Genomic DNA, 12,645 nt, shown 5'->3' with positions numbered 1-12,645 from the left:
GGAATGTTCTGTGCCCATTTATATGTAGAGGGTCCATAATCTAGGTCTCTTGAAGACAGATAAAGTCAAAACCCTCAGTGAACTCTCGCCATTCTGGATTATTTATTTTGTTCTGGAGGCCTGCCACATTCCAGAACACAACTACGATGGATTCAGGGCAAATTTCAGGGAGACTCTCTGCTTGGTTGGTTAACGAGGCAACTGGGCTAGTGCCGTTGGTTAGCTTCATGGTGATTTCAGATAGCGAGGTATTCACTCCACTGGGTACTTGAATAACAGCCCTATTTTCAGGATTGTATGAAGATGTTACAATCTTTGGATCTCCCCCAAGGCCTCCCAAATGCTCCTCTTCAAGTCAATCTAACCCATCAAGATTTGAAAGGTTCTGAAACCTGTTATATGTTGGTATATTATAAATTGAATTAATCAATGGTCTCGAAGTGCATGGGTTCTGTAATTGGCTGGCATCAGGTGTCATAAAGGGTTGATAAAAAATAGCCTAGGGGTAGGGGGGAGACTCCATTTGCAGCTACATGTGTAGTCCTAGTCCTGCTCAAAACAACCTCCACCAACCTTGAAGTTTTAAAGGCAAAAAGACACAATCTCCTGGCAGAGTTTTTCGCACATTGCCTACCCATTTAACTTGCCTGACCATCTTTATGTCCTCAAACAGATGTTCGGTTAAACCTGTTCTAACCCCTAGCCAATTTACAGACTTATTTCTGAGGGAGATCCAGGTTTCTGAACTCTGTAAGGGTAGGGGGACACGTTGTAGTATTCTCATGCTGTGTTATTGTTTACTATGTTATCTTGTTCCTAGCAGCTCGGCCAGTGTGAATGTTCTGTGTGTAATGTTGGTGTGTGGGCCATGAGTGGAATGCTTGAGTGACAGGGTATGAGTGGTGACAGTTGGTGGATGGGCTGAGCAGCTAGCAGGCTGCTCCTGGTGATGCTGCTGTACAGGATCTAAGCTACTTGTTTATCTACTTGAATAAACCTACTTTAACCTCATCATACAGCGTGGACTACATTACTACATTTATTTTGGCGACGAGGATGGGATCATTCCCACGTGTTAAGTTGGTCTGAGGCTACCTGGAGATGGCAAAGCGTCAAGATGTACAAGACCAGAAACCCCAAGGCAAAATTCAAACAAAGACTGAGTCAGAGGAGGTATCACAGAAACAAAAGAAACCTTGCAGCCCCACCAGTGTCCATTACATTGGACAGCCCCAGCTCAAGCGTGCTGTACTATGTTCATCTGGCACAGTTTGACAAGAACTGCGACTTCAAGGGAAGTAAACATTATGTTTTTAGACTTTATACAAAGTCGCCTCTAATTTGAATGCTGCGCAGTTTGAAATGTTAAGAACATGCCTAAAACAAGTATTGGCAGCAAATGATTCGATTTGGACTTGGCAATGTTTGATGGTAGGTGATCGGTGTGCACTATCTGCAAGCATATCTACTTCACAATAAACTGACAGGCTTCTCTGTCATCTGGATGTGTGACCAATAAGGGAGCTGCTCATACTGTGTATTTTCATGCTATTGGGAGCCTTCATCTGGATGCTGCACTCAATGAGAAATGTTTGACATTTCAAATGGAACAAGCCCCTGTGCCCCACAGACTTTCTTACGTTTGTTTTTTTTTTATCATGAGGAGCTCAGTGACGATGTTCGTTCACAAGTGCAGCAACTGTGTAACTTTTGTTTCTGGGACAAGTTTAATCTGAAGCTCAGTTGACAGAGTCTGAAATCTGTATTGTGAAATTTTTGGTTTGATAAATGTTTCTGTACTGGCGATTGGATGGGGCCATCTTCAACCAAAAAGTAAAATTATCAAGACTTTCATGGATCCTGGCAAGTTAACTATCACTATCAACTTCAAAAGTCATCGCACAAGCCTTTCCATGCGCATGCAGCTTACCTAAAGTCGCGTGCTGAATTTGTGGCATCTTCTGTGACGAGGGAGTGTTCTGCCTGTTTCCAGCTGATGTCAGGTGTTTCCTTAGCAGAGACATGCCGTGAGCCACCCAGCTCAGCGTCACGTACACGCCACCATCTTGTGGTTGGATAATGCACATTTTAACCTCTGCAGCACGTATTTGTGATTACAGTGTTCCTGGTGCCAACAGTGATTTGCCCCGTGCGCCTGTGTATGTCCAACATGTCCGCATTTCTTGAAGGCTACCTGGCATAAGGAGGCCTTGTTGAGGAGCCTGTTTCCTGAAGTCATAAGCTAAGTGACAGGATTAGGTGTGCCAAGACTTAAGTGTTGTTCAGTGTGCTTTCAGCACGCAGCACTTTTGGTATTGTTTTTTATTGTTGCCCCTGGATTTGGCAATTATCGTGTGCGCTGTTCCAACTGACAATTTTCTTTTAGAGCCATCCAGTGCTAGAGACTTGAGTTTATTATAACGTGTGATGCACGTTTGTTGCACAGAGTTTGTGGTGCATCTGCCATTTATGGTAGCACCTTATATTAATGGTTAGCATGCTATAGTGTTTGGAACCCTTTCTTTTGAAAATGTTTACATTTTTAAATTGATTTACGCAAATCTATGTGAACCATGTCCATATTTATATTTTAGGTGGGTTTAACAAGCCTTACTTGAGGGTGGCATCTTTGACGTGTTTTGGTTTGTGTTTTTACAGTTTAGGTATCCCTTAACTTGGGATGGACATGGGTTATTTGTCCCTTATCCTCACTTTAAAACACAGTACCCTTACAGGAGGGTTGCCTTAAGGGTTTTGTTCTCCTTTTTATCACAAAGTATGCAGTTTACATTCTATTATTTGGTTGCAAGGGTTCTACACCTTGTGTGCGTAAGCCACCATGTGCCGCAAGTTCAATTTGGTTACAAAGGTTCTACACCATGTGTGTGTAAGCCACCATATGCCGCACATTCAATTTGATTGCAAGGGTTCTACATCTTGTGTGCGTAAGCCCCCATGTGCCACACGTTCAATTTTTGTTGCAAGGGTTTTTTACCGTGTGTGCCTAAGCCACCATGTGCCGCACGTTCGTTTTGTTGTAGTGAGTGTTTTTCACTACATTTCTCTGGGTTTTCGTTCCGTGGGTCCCTTACTTTGGGACAGGAAATTGGGGAGTATACAAGTTGTCCCTTGTTTGCGGGGAGGGCAGGAAATTGAGGAGTATACACGTTGTCCCTTGTTTGCGGGGAGGGCAGGAAATTGCTTTTTCGTCCCTTTTTCCACATGACTACACGACTAGTCTCCTCACTTGGGGAGTATTCACATTTTCCCTTGTCTGAGGGGGGCAGGAATTTGGGTTCTAGTCCCTCTTTCCACCTTTTCACATTTCAACTTGGTCTTTCTCCCTACATGGGAGTGTACACGTTTGTTTTCTCCTCACATGGGGAGCATACATATTGAGTTTCATATTTCTTTCCTTTATTAGAGGAGGGGGATAGGGGATGGGTATTATGTATCTATCTTTCCTCCTTGTTTAGTCCTTATCCAACTTGTGATGTGGTGTTTGCCTTTCATCTCTGGGTAACGGGCTATTTATTTATCTTATACTTTGATGTTTATAGTTTTCTTAGTTGGGTTTCATTATTTTTCTGTTCTATAGGAAAGAGATAATGTAGTATTCTCATGTTGTGTTATTGTTTACTATGTTATCTTGTTCCTAGTTGCTCGGCCAGTGTGAATGTTCTTTATGCAATGTTGCTGTGTGGGCCATAAGTGGAATGCTAGAGTGACTGGGTATGAGTGGTGGCAGTTGGTGGATGGGCTGAGCAGCTAGCAGGCAGCTCCTGGTGGGGCTGCTGTACAGGATCTAAGCTACTTGTTTATCTACTTGAATACACCTACTTGAACCTCATCATACAGCATGGACTACATTACTACACGTATGCCAGGATTATTACATATGGGGTGGCGGCCGGAGGAAGATCTAGGAAATCAGTTGTCTGAGCAAGCAGGGGCTCTGGGAGTCTAGTGATGACGGCAGTAGTATGACATTGTCAAGTTGGTTCCCTCCAATTGTGTCTCTCTCAGAATAAGCAAGAGGCATTGTCTCCTGTGTGTCCTGATTACATGTATGCCTTAACAAGCCCTGCGTGCTACTTGTGTGCATGTTGTGGCTAAGTGCTACGTAAGCTGAATTTTCACATGGTGTCTGTGTATTCAGCAGGTCTAGGCAGGTGGTTTATTTAATTTCTACTTGTTTTAGACTGGTATTTATGGACTTTAGTGTATCTTTCAGAAATTGTTCTAAAGATTTGACTGCCTTACATAATGAGTTGAGTTTGTCGTTTTTTAAATCACTAGGGTCCTGGATAATTTCAGCGCTAGTAGGTGCTGGTCTACCAGAGGGCTTATTTTGGGACTTAGTCCATTTATTATGAATTTCCTCTTTGTTTGAATTTGTTCTTATAGGGCTTTCTTGCAGCTTTTTAATGCGTTTGGGTGGTTGGGGTGAATCTGTTTTTGACGAGTTAATATTTTCAGATATTTGCTGAATGAACCCATTGTCCCCCTTGTCTTTTATTAGGGCTCTACCTTTTCCACTGATTTTTGGATTGTTTGTGAAGGATTGAGATAGTAACGTAGGGGGCGCTATACGATCTCCACAAACTAACAATGACTCTTCAACAGAGGAGATTTGTATCTCAGTAGCCCCCATGGCTCCTGATATATATTTTAGTAGTAAAGCCTCCGTTCTTTCTGGAGTCCGGGGCTTGCCAGCATTTGCTGGAAGTTTCCTTTTACCCATACTAAATTATAAAGATAACAAGCATTTACAATGCAACGGTTTCGCCTTTGGAAAAGTTAGAGCTATTGGCAATGTAAATGACAATGCCATTTATTTATCTGTTTTCAAAACCAACACATAAATACAAATTTTGTAATTTACAATGCCAATAGCTAAAACTTTTCCAAAGGCGAAACCGTTGCATTGTAAATGCTTGTTAAATTATAGAATGTTTTCTTGAACTAGCCAGTGGAAAAAATAACATTCGTGCCCCGGCAAAGCGACTGTTGCACAGCTGAGAAACATTCAGCGTAGTAAAGTAACAGAATATCTTTCAGAGAACTCCCTACAGCAATGGTGACCGAATCACTGCTGTCGGGAGGTCTCGGAAACATAGTCTGAAAATATATTCTTGAAAAGAGTTCTTGCCTGATAAAAGCGCCGGCGTGATTTGTGACAATATTGCAGCCCATTGCAAGATGCGTTTCAGTCATGTCAAAACAAACGTCATTGGTTAGCGCTGCCTGTAGCCTTCCCACAAATACAGGTTTAAACTTCCGTGACACATACATATAGGCTGCCAAAGCCAACTGCTGGCATCCCTAAACCTACACACAAACACCCGTAATGCATTGCACTATGAGCAGTAGATTAAAGTGGTGAATAATTGTAAAGCGCCCACATCTTTTCCATTGCTGGGCGCTATAGAAACATGTTAAATATATACATAAAAATAGCCGCTGCAAACTGATCACTTTCTTTTTTGTGGGTATCTCTCAATGCGTGCTCCTGGGTTTAGACAAAAGAACGCATTCTCTTGCATTCTCCAGTCTTAAAATTCCAGGCTCCCTGCCTGCATACCCCCTGGGGCCAGGAATGGTTGGGGGGGCTTCCTTAGTCCAATGTACAGCATACTGAAACATCCCACGCGCAAAGCGTGCACCGCAGCACGGGTGTGAGAAAGGGCAGTGTGTTCCTGCTCTCTACACCTGGGTTATCGCTGCAAAAGACACGCCTTTGTTTCATAACTACAGGCAGGAGACCTGACAAGCAGGAGCGAGGCGGATGTGTAGCAGCTCGCAAGGAATTCTGGAAAACCAAACACCAGAAGCCCAGGGCTGATAATCACAATGTGCACTAAACACACACAAACACACTGAAGGTGACTCCTAGATTGTGCTGCGCGAAGCAGGGACCAGCTACAAATGTCTCAGGGGCCGAACACGTAAAAAGAAAGGGCCGCGCCTGACATGGAGGCTAACTCCCCAACTATGCACTGGCAGAACCCCAATTTTTGAGAGCCGAATGAGGCGAGGGTTTGGCCTCAAGTTACACAGTGCATGTCAAACTTACTTCCCACTGACGTTTCAAGGGCTCGCATACTCAATCCGAAAATCTAATCCTTCGTTCCTTCTCATGAGACCACCGAAGCACAAAATGAGCAGATATAAATAATGTAAGATACAATGTGGACTTTGCAGTCTCTCGCTTATACTCGTTGATTTCACAGGGGTCTGCCAATCGCCCCCCACGTGAGTCACAACAGTGCTCCTCTCATCACCTTTTAAACTGGCAGTGTGGCGTACTGGCCCATTCTCTGAAAACACTACATGAACCGGAGGGGGTGCACTAGGAAAGGGTAGAACAGCTTAAAATTGTTTCCAGGGGCTCCCTCTGGGAAACCGCTAGGCCGCCCAGACTCCTAAACTTTCCCATCCTGCTGCCAACTCAGCCCCGAGTTGCACCTCGGTTCCACGCACCATGGGGGCTTCAGGCGCCCCTGCCTCTCCTCTCATACCCCAGGGCAGCAGCAGAGAGCGTGTCCCGGGGCTCCGCTGCCCTCCCCAGGCTCTCAGCCGGCCCCGCTCCCCGGGCAGCGCCATGTTGTGGTCCCCCAGCTCCCCCGGACTCACCTTGGCGATGGCCTTCCTGTAGCGGGTCACCGCCTGCTGGATGAGGCTGGAGACCTGTAGGTTGCCGTCCCCGCAGGGCACCACCACCCGGGTCCTCCCGAAGCACACGGTGACTTTCATGCTGGTCGGCGCCGCTCCCGGGAGCAGCAGCGCGGGGCCGGCTCAGCGCCGCCTCCAGCCGCGGCTCAGCAGGGCACCCACAAGCTGCGGCGTCGACCTACCTGGCGATGGGTCACACGGCCACAGCGCCCGTGCCTTGCCAATCCACGGACGGCGGGAGGGAGCGGGAGGGGGCGGGAGAGGACACGAACGGCGGGAGGGGGCGGGAGAAGACACGGAAGGGGGCGGGAGAAGACACGGACGGCGGGAGGGGGCGGGAGAAGACACGGACGGCGGGAGGGGCGGGAGAAGACACGGACGGCGGGAGGGGGCGGGAGAGGACACGGACGGCGGGAAACGTGCACAGGACAGCGAGGGGGGCGGAAAGGCACACGGAGGGGGCGGGAATGGACAGCGCATCTGAATTCACTTTCAGTGAAGGGGGAGGGAACTGGAAAAAACGTAACTCCGCCCTGGGAAAAAATCTCCGGAACGCCCCCGAATCTGGTCCGGCCTTGACGGACAGATCCGGCACCCAATGGCTAGCCTCCATTTATGGAGCTAGCCAATGAGAGCCGGGGGACGTTCCAGAAGTCCTTATTGTTGACATAGGATTTCACCTGCGCTGAAAAGCTGCGCAGAGCGCAGCCTTTCGGCAGGCGAAACCCAAAAAGGAGCAATAACAATAATAAAAAGTAACAAGCTCGACAACGAAGTTATGGGGAAACAAACATACACAAAGTATAAGATAGTAAAGTAATTGCACCACTTTCCACATAAAACCAAAGCACAACCCCTCTCAGACACGGCTACTGGATTCCTATCACCCGCTCTTTTATCATCAGTGTTCAGTTAGGGCTATAGTAAAGCCTGATGGATCATTACCACAGTTCTTCTATTGGTCAGCTGCGGTAACGCTAAAGTCACAAATCTTGCGAGCACCACAGGATTAGAGCATCAGACTGACCCCAACCCGGTCACAGTATGCCCATTAGAGGGAGGGGAAGATTGGCTGTTACTGCTTATAAAGTACCTGGACTCTTGCAGTAGCCCAGCCCAATCTCAGACGCCCACTTTAGACTACATTGCGGGATCCCTCCGAACAGGCATTATGAAATATGGTTCCAGGTTGCCTTGGAGGGTTGTAGTTTTCCCTAGCCATTTCCTCCTGCAATTACGCTAGGGCACCAAGTTTAGTTGCAGGTCCCTCCAGAACAATCCCCCAGAAAGTCTAAGAATCACTCCACTCTGCTCCTGCACCCAGCAAAACTCAACCGGACCCAAAGAGAAGCCAATGGTGCATAACCAACATAAGACCAGCACCAAAGGTCACAGAACCAAGAGGGAGGGCCCAGCCTCCTCCGGTCCCTGATGGGCACGGATGGGCCCGCCCTTGGCCTGGGCTCTGCCCGTGCACATCCCTTGTGCATCTCGCACTGCGGGAGGTAGGAAGCACTTTTAGGTGCACGGCACGGAGATCATGGCAGCACAGGATTCTGGGACAGCAAGTCCCTCTACGAGTCTCCACAGTCCTCTGCCCTGAGAAAAGCGCCCCGCGCTGCGGAAGGTAGAACGCACTTTTAAGTGCATGGCGTGGGCCCGATGGTAGCACAGAATTCTGGGACAGCAAGTCCCTCCACGAGTCTCCACAGTCCTCTGCACTGAGAAGGGTTGTTAGCCTTGTGCCCAACACCCAACTTGGGGCACCAGTGGAATGCACTTTGTCTGGTCTTTACCCTTTGACCTGTCCAGCTTGGGTGACTGCAAGGAGACTAAGCTCCAACCAGCATAGCTCTCCAGGTCACAGAGACATATGAGCTTCTTGGCCACTTCATAGTGGTGATCCTGCAAGGAGGGTATGTCTTTTGTTGCTGGCTAATCCTTTCTTGGGCATCTAAGTTTAATACTACGATTGCCGCATATTTTCCTGTAATGGATATTGCCATCATGGGTGCTGTCAGTGCTGACACGCACTCCAAGCCGTTGACAGCGCCCCACCCACTTGTGGTGTGGAGGCAACACCACGGCCTCCTGAAGAATCATAAGTGAGGTCTCCTGACCCTGTCCCACAAACCACTTCCTCATAAAACCACACTCTTCCATGCCGCTCTTACAAAAAGCTGCTGTCTGCCCCCCAAAGTTGAGTCACCTTCAAATGGAACTGGTGCTTCTGCAGGTGATGCTGACTTTGGGACCCAATCACTCTCACACATCCAAACTGCCTACCATCTTTTATACTCATACCACTAAGGGATTTGCTTTTTGGCACTGAGCACACAATCCCTGGGGCAGCTACTTCCTCGGATGCAATATTTTTGGACACCTTAATCTCCACCCAGGCTTGGCCTAAAATCTGCTGTTTTATTTAATCCTCCCTACCCTATTCCCGGAAAATTTCCAACGCTTCAACCACTCTACCATGCCCTGCCATAATAACTGTTGAAATGAAACTATAAATATCTTCCTACCCTAAATAAAGGGAAAAACAACAAATACTCCCCCTGGTTTATCACTAACCCTACTGGCTGCCAATATCTTCCTAGCCATTCCCTAGGAACAAAAATGGACATTGAGCCTGTCCAACACTCAAACGAATCTCAAATTCCCCCTAAAACCTTGCCCACCCACCAGTGTGGGCCAGAATGTCTCCGGAACGTGCCACCTGCACGAAATGCCTGGTGGGAGACTGGCTTAGCCCAAATCGCCCCGGGCCACCATTCTACAAAATGAGTCCTGTTGCATGCAGGGTCTAATAGTGGGGATAACCAGTTTCCGTCAGGTTATTATTAGCCCCAATTTACCTTAGTATCATGAACAAAGAGCTTTGATTGGTATATTTTTCATAGTCAAGTGCAAGGGAAACAACCCATAAATCCAACAGAACTCAAGAAACAGAATGCTAAACACCACCCAGTACAGCTCAGGTAAATTCCTGACCACCCAATAGTTCTAACTGCAACATCTTCCCCAGCCCAGCAGCAAGCAGATGAATAACGCCACATGGGAGCTGTGATCAAGCACTACTTTATTCTTCAGCATACACTCACACACTGTGCATTACCTCAAACTTCCCATTAACTACACCCTAACACCTTCCAGCATATTATGTAGTTCCTCTTCAGAGTCCACCTAGAACCACAACGGTCTTAGTGCTCATAACATCAATATGCTACATCTCCTGCTTTGTTAAATAAAAAGTGGCAGACATCACTAAAATCACATTTTCTTGGTTAGTCGGCAAGGCGCTCGCACTTGTCTGCCGACTCAAGTGATAAGAGATGATCAAGGTCCACCCAGCTCGGGCAACGGCGACATACGCTCAGGTGCTTAAGCCAGACCTGCTGGTGAGGTCACCTCACACGTGGTTTCAGGACTCGACAAGTGTTGCCTTGGGCATTTAAAATGTGATGTGTCCTGGGTAATGTTTTGTCTAGGCCAATGTGCTGTCACCATATGTCCTTTGTACACCACAACCTATGAAATATCTGTGGCAAAAATAGTGCCCATTGATTCTCTTTGTCTCTGCTTAACCAGTACCCAGCCTCCTTTGTCAAAGACCGCCTACTGGGCATGATGGCGTTGATCTGAATACGTTTTCATTTTCCTATTTCAAGTCACATCGGTGTCTCGAACCTTGTCAGTATTCACTGATCGATCCGGGGTCCACTGAGGTAGGTTTGTTCTGATGGCTCTCCCAAATAGCAAGGTGGCTGAACTCTCACCAGTTGTGAAGTGAGGAGTTGATCGATAGACCCTGAGGGTCTGGCACATGGCTTGATTCAGATTGATTCCCTCCATGGTTGGTCACTGAGTGACCCTCTTGAGGGTGCCCATGAATCGTTCAAGTACACCATTGGCTTGGGTGTACTCTTTTGGTGTTTGACGTTGAGTCGGACAAGAAATACTTTGAACTCTTTGCTGTTAAAGGGTGGGTTAATATGAAATTGGAATATTTCTGGGAAACCCCATGTTGCAAAGATGGCATCAAGCCATTCTATGACTTGGTCATGGTTTGTCGAAGATAGGTTTTCCACCAGGGGAAAATGGGACTATTCGTCTAGGACTACCATGAGATGGAATCCATTAAAAAAGGCCCAAAAAAGGAAACTGCAACCCTCTCCAAAGCATGGGCAGGAAAGTCAGAAATTGTCACCGGGTGCTGCATCACCTTGGAGGACAAACAATTACAAATGGGGCATGCCTTCAGCTTCTTCTTGGCTCATTTATCTAGCAGAGTGAACCACACCTCATCTCATAATGCTCTTTTGAGGGCTACAATACCATGATGTCCTTCATAGGGCAGCTCGATAACCCGCTGACTTAGGCTTCTAGACATGTCGATTCTCAAGCCTCGCAGTATTACACATTCTTGGGTCACTGCTAACTCATCCTGTACATTTTTGAACTTTTGCAATTCAACATCATCGGTAAAGGGCTGAGTACCTCTTCTCCATGATTGCTGGGTAATTAGTTATTTTATTATGGTCATTTCTTTATCTACATTGGTGGCAGCAATAATTAGTTCCACAGACACAGCCGCTGGTGCTGGACCTCACAATAAATGTGAGATATGCTTCAGCTGTCCTTGAGGTTGAACTATGATGAGATAGTGGCAATTGTGAAAAGTAATCTGCTGGGTTTTGATTCTTTTCCGCTTCATGCACGATCTCATAGTCGTACACCTGCAGTCTTAATCCCCACCTCGCGATGCAAGGGGGCATCTTAGACTTTGGGTTACCAAAAATTGTAAGCAACGCATGATAATATGTGATGACGGTGAATCGTTTTTCGTAGACGAATCCATGAAAATGTTTGCAAGTCCACACCACAGCCAGACTCTCCTGCTCCGGCTGAGAATAGGCTCATTCTGTTTACAAACAGGCTTCGACTGGTATAGGCCACGATGTATCTCTCAGAATTTGGATGGCCATTATGTTGAGCAAGGATAGCCCCTAGCCCTATTGGGCTTGCATCAATATTTATTTCAGTATGCAACTTGGGGTCAAAGTAGGCCATTTCAGTAGAATTCTCAATAGCATATTTTCTGTCTTTGAAACTCTGGTTGCATTCCGGAGACCACAGAAATTGTACATTTCGCTTTGTCAAGTCGCTCAATTAGCATATGGTACAGGTTGGCTTACTCGTCGAATAACATCCTGAAATATCTGAACAGCCTAAGATACTCCAAAACTCAGTCTCTTATATATGAAAAAAACAACATGAGTCGAAAAGGTAGTAATGCACCTGCAGTTCTCGTCCAGCTCGAGTTGATGCTATCCTTTATTCAGGTCAAGACTGAAAAACACTTAAGCCATAGAGGAAGCAGAATACCTTGCAAGGGTATCTCAGATCACTCACCGTTGAAGTTAAGGGCTGGGGGTAGGGAACATAGACCAAACTCGCACTGGAGGCTGAACGTGTGGGAGCTGTGCGACAAAACAGTAACAGATACAATCGCCATTGAGACTGAATTATTTTTCCAAGATAACGAAGGCTCCGTATCCTTGGAGGCCACTCTTTGGGAGGCCTACAAGGCATTCCTCAAAGGTAGATTGTAGGAAGTAATAACACAGAAGCATAGAGAAGAAACGTACAAAAAGGGAACTTAGAGGGTAAATTGCTGGAATTAGAAGGGAAAATAACCCCAGACAACGGGGCAGCGGTGCTTAGACAGTTAGAGGTCACGCATAGGGAACTTCGGGCTTTGGTAGAAGGAGAAGTCCGCGTGCAAATTCAGACCACCAAGCACAGATCATACGAGTTGGGATCGAGCTGGAAAACTCCTAGCCTGGTTAAGCCAGAAGAAAAGGGAAGCGAATTGGGTAAATCAGATAGAGGAGGCGGGGCATGACGTACAACAGCACCCGCAATTGCCGCAGCATTTGCATGTTAGTACACTAATCTATATGA

Source organism: Lissotriton helveticus, chromosome 7 (assembly GCF_964261635.1).
Source record: "Lissotriton helveticus chromosome 7, aLisHel1.1, whole genome shotgun sequence".
In the NCBI taxonomy this organism is placed as follows: Eukaryota; Metazoa; Chordata; class Amphibia; order Caudata; family Salamandridae; genus Lissotriton; species Lissotriton helveticus.
This window is presented reverse-complemented; position numbering follows the sequence as displayed.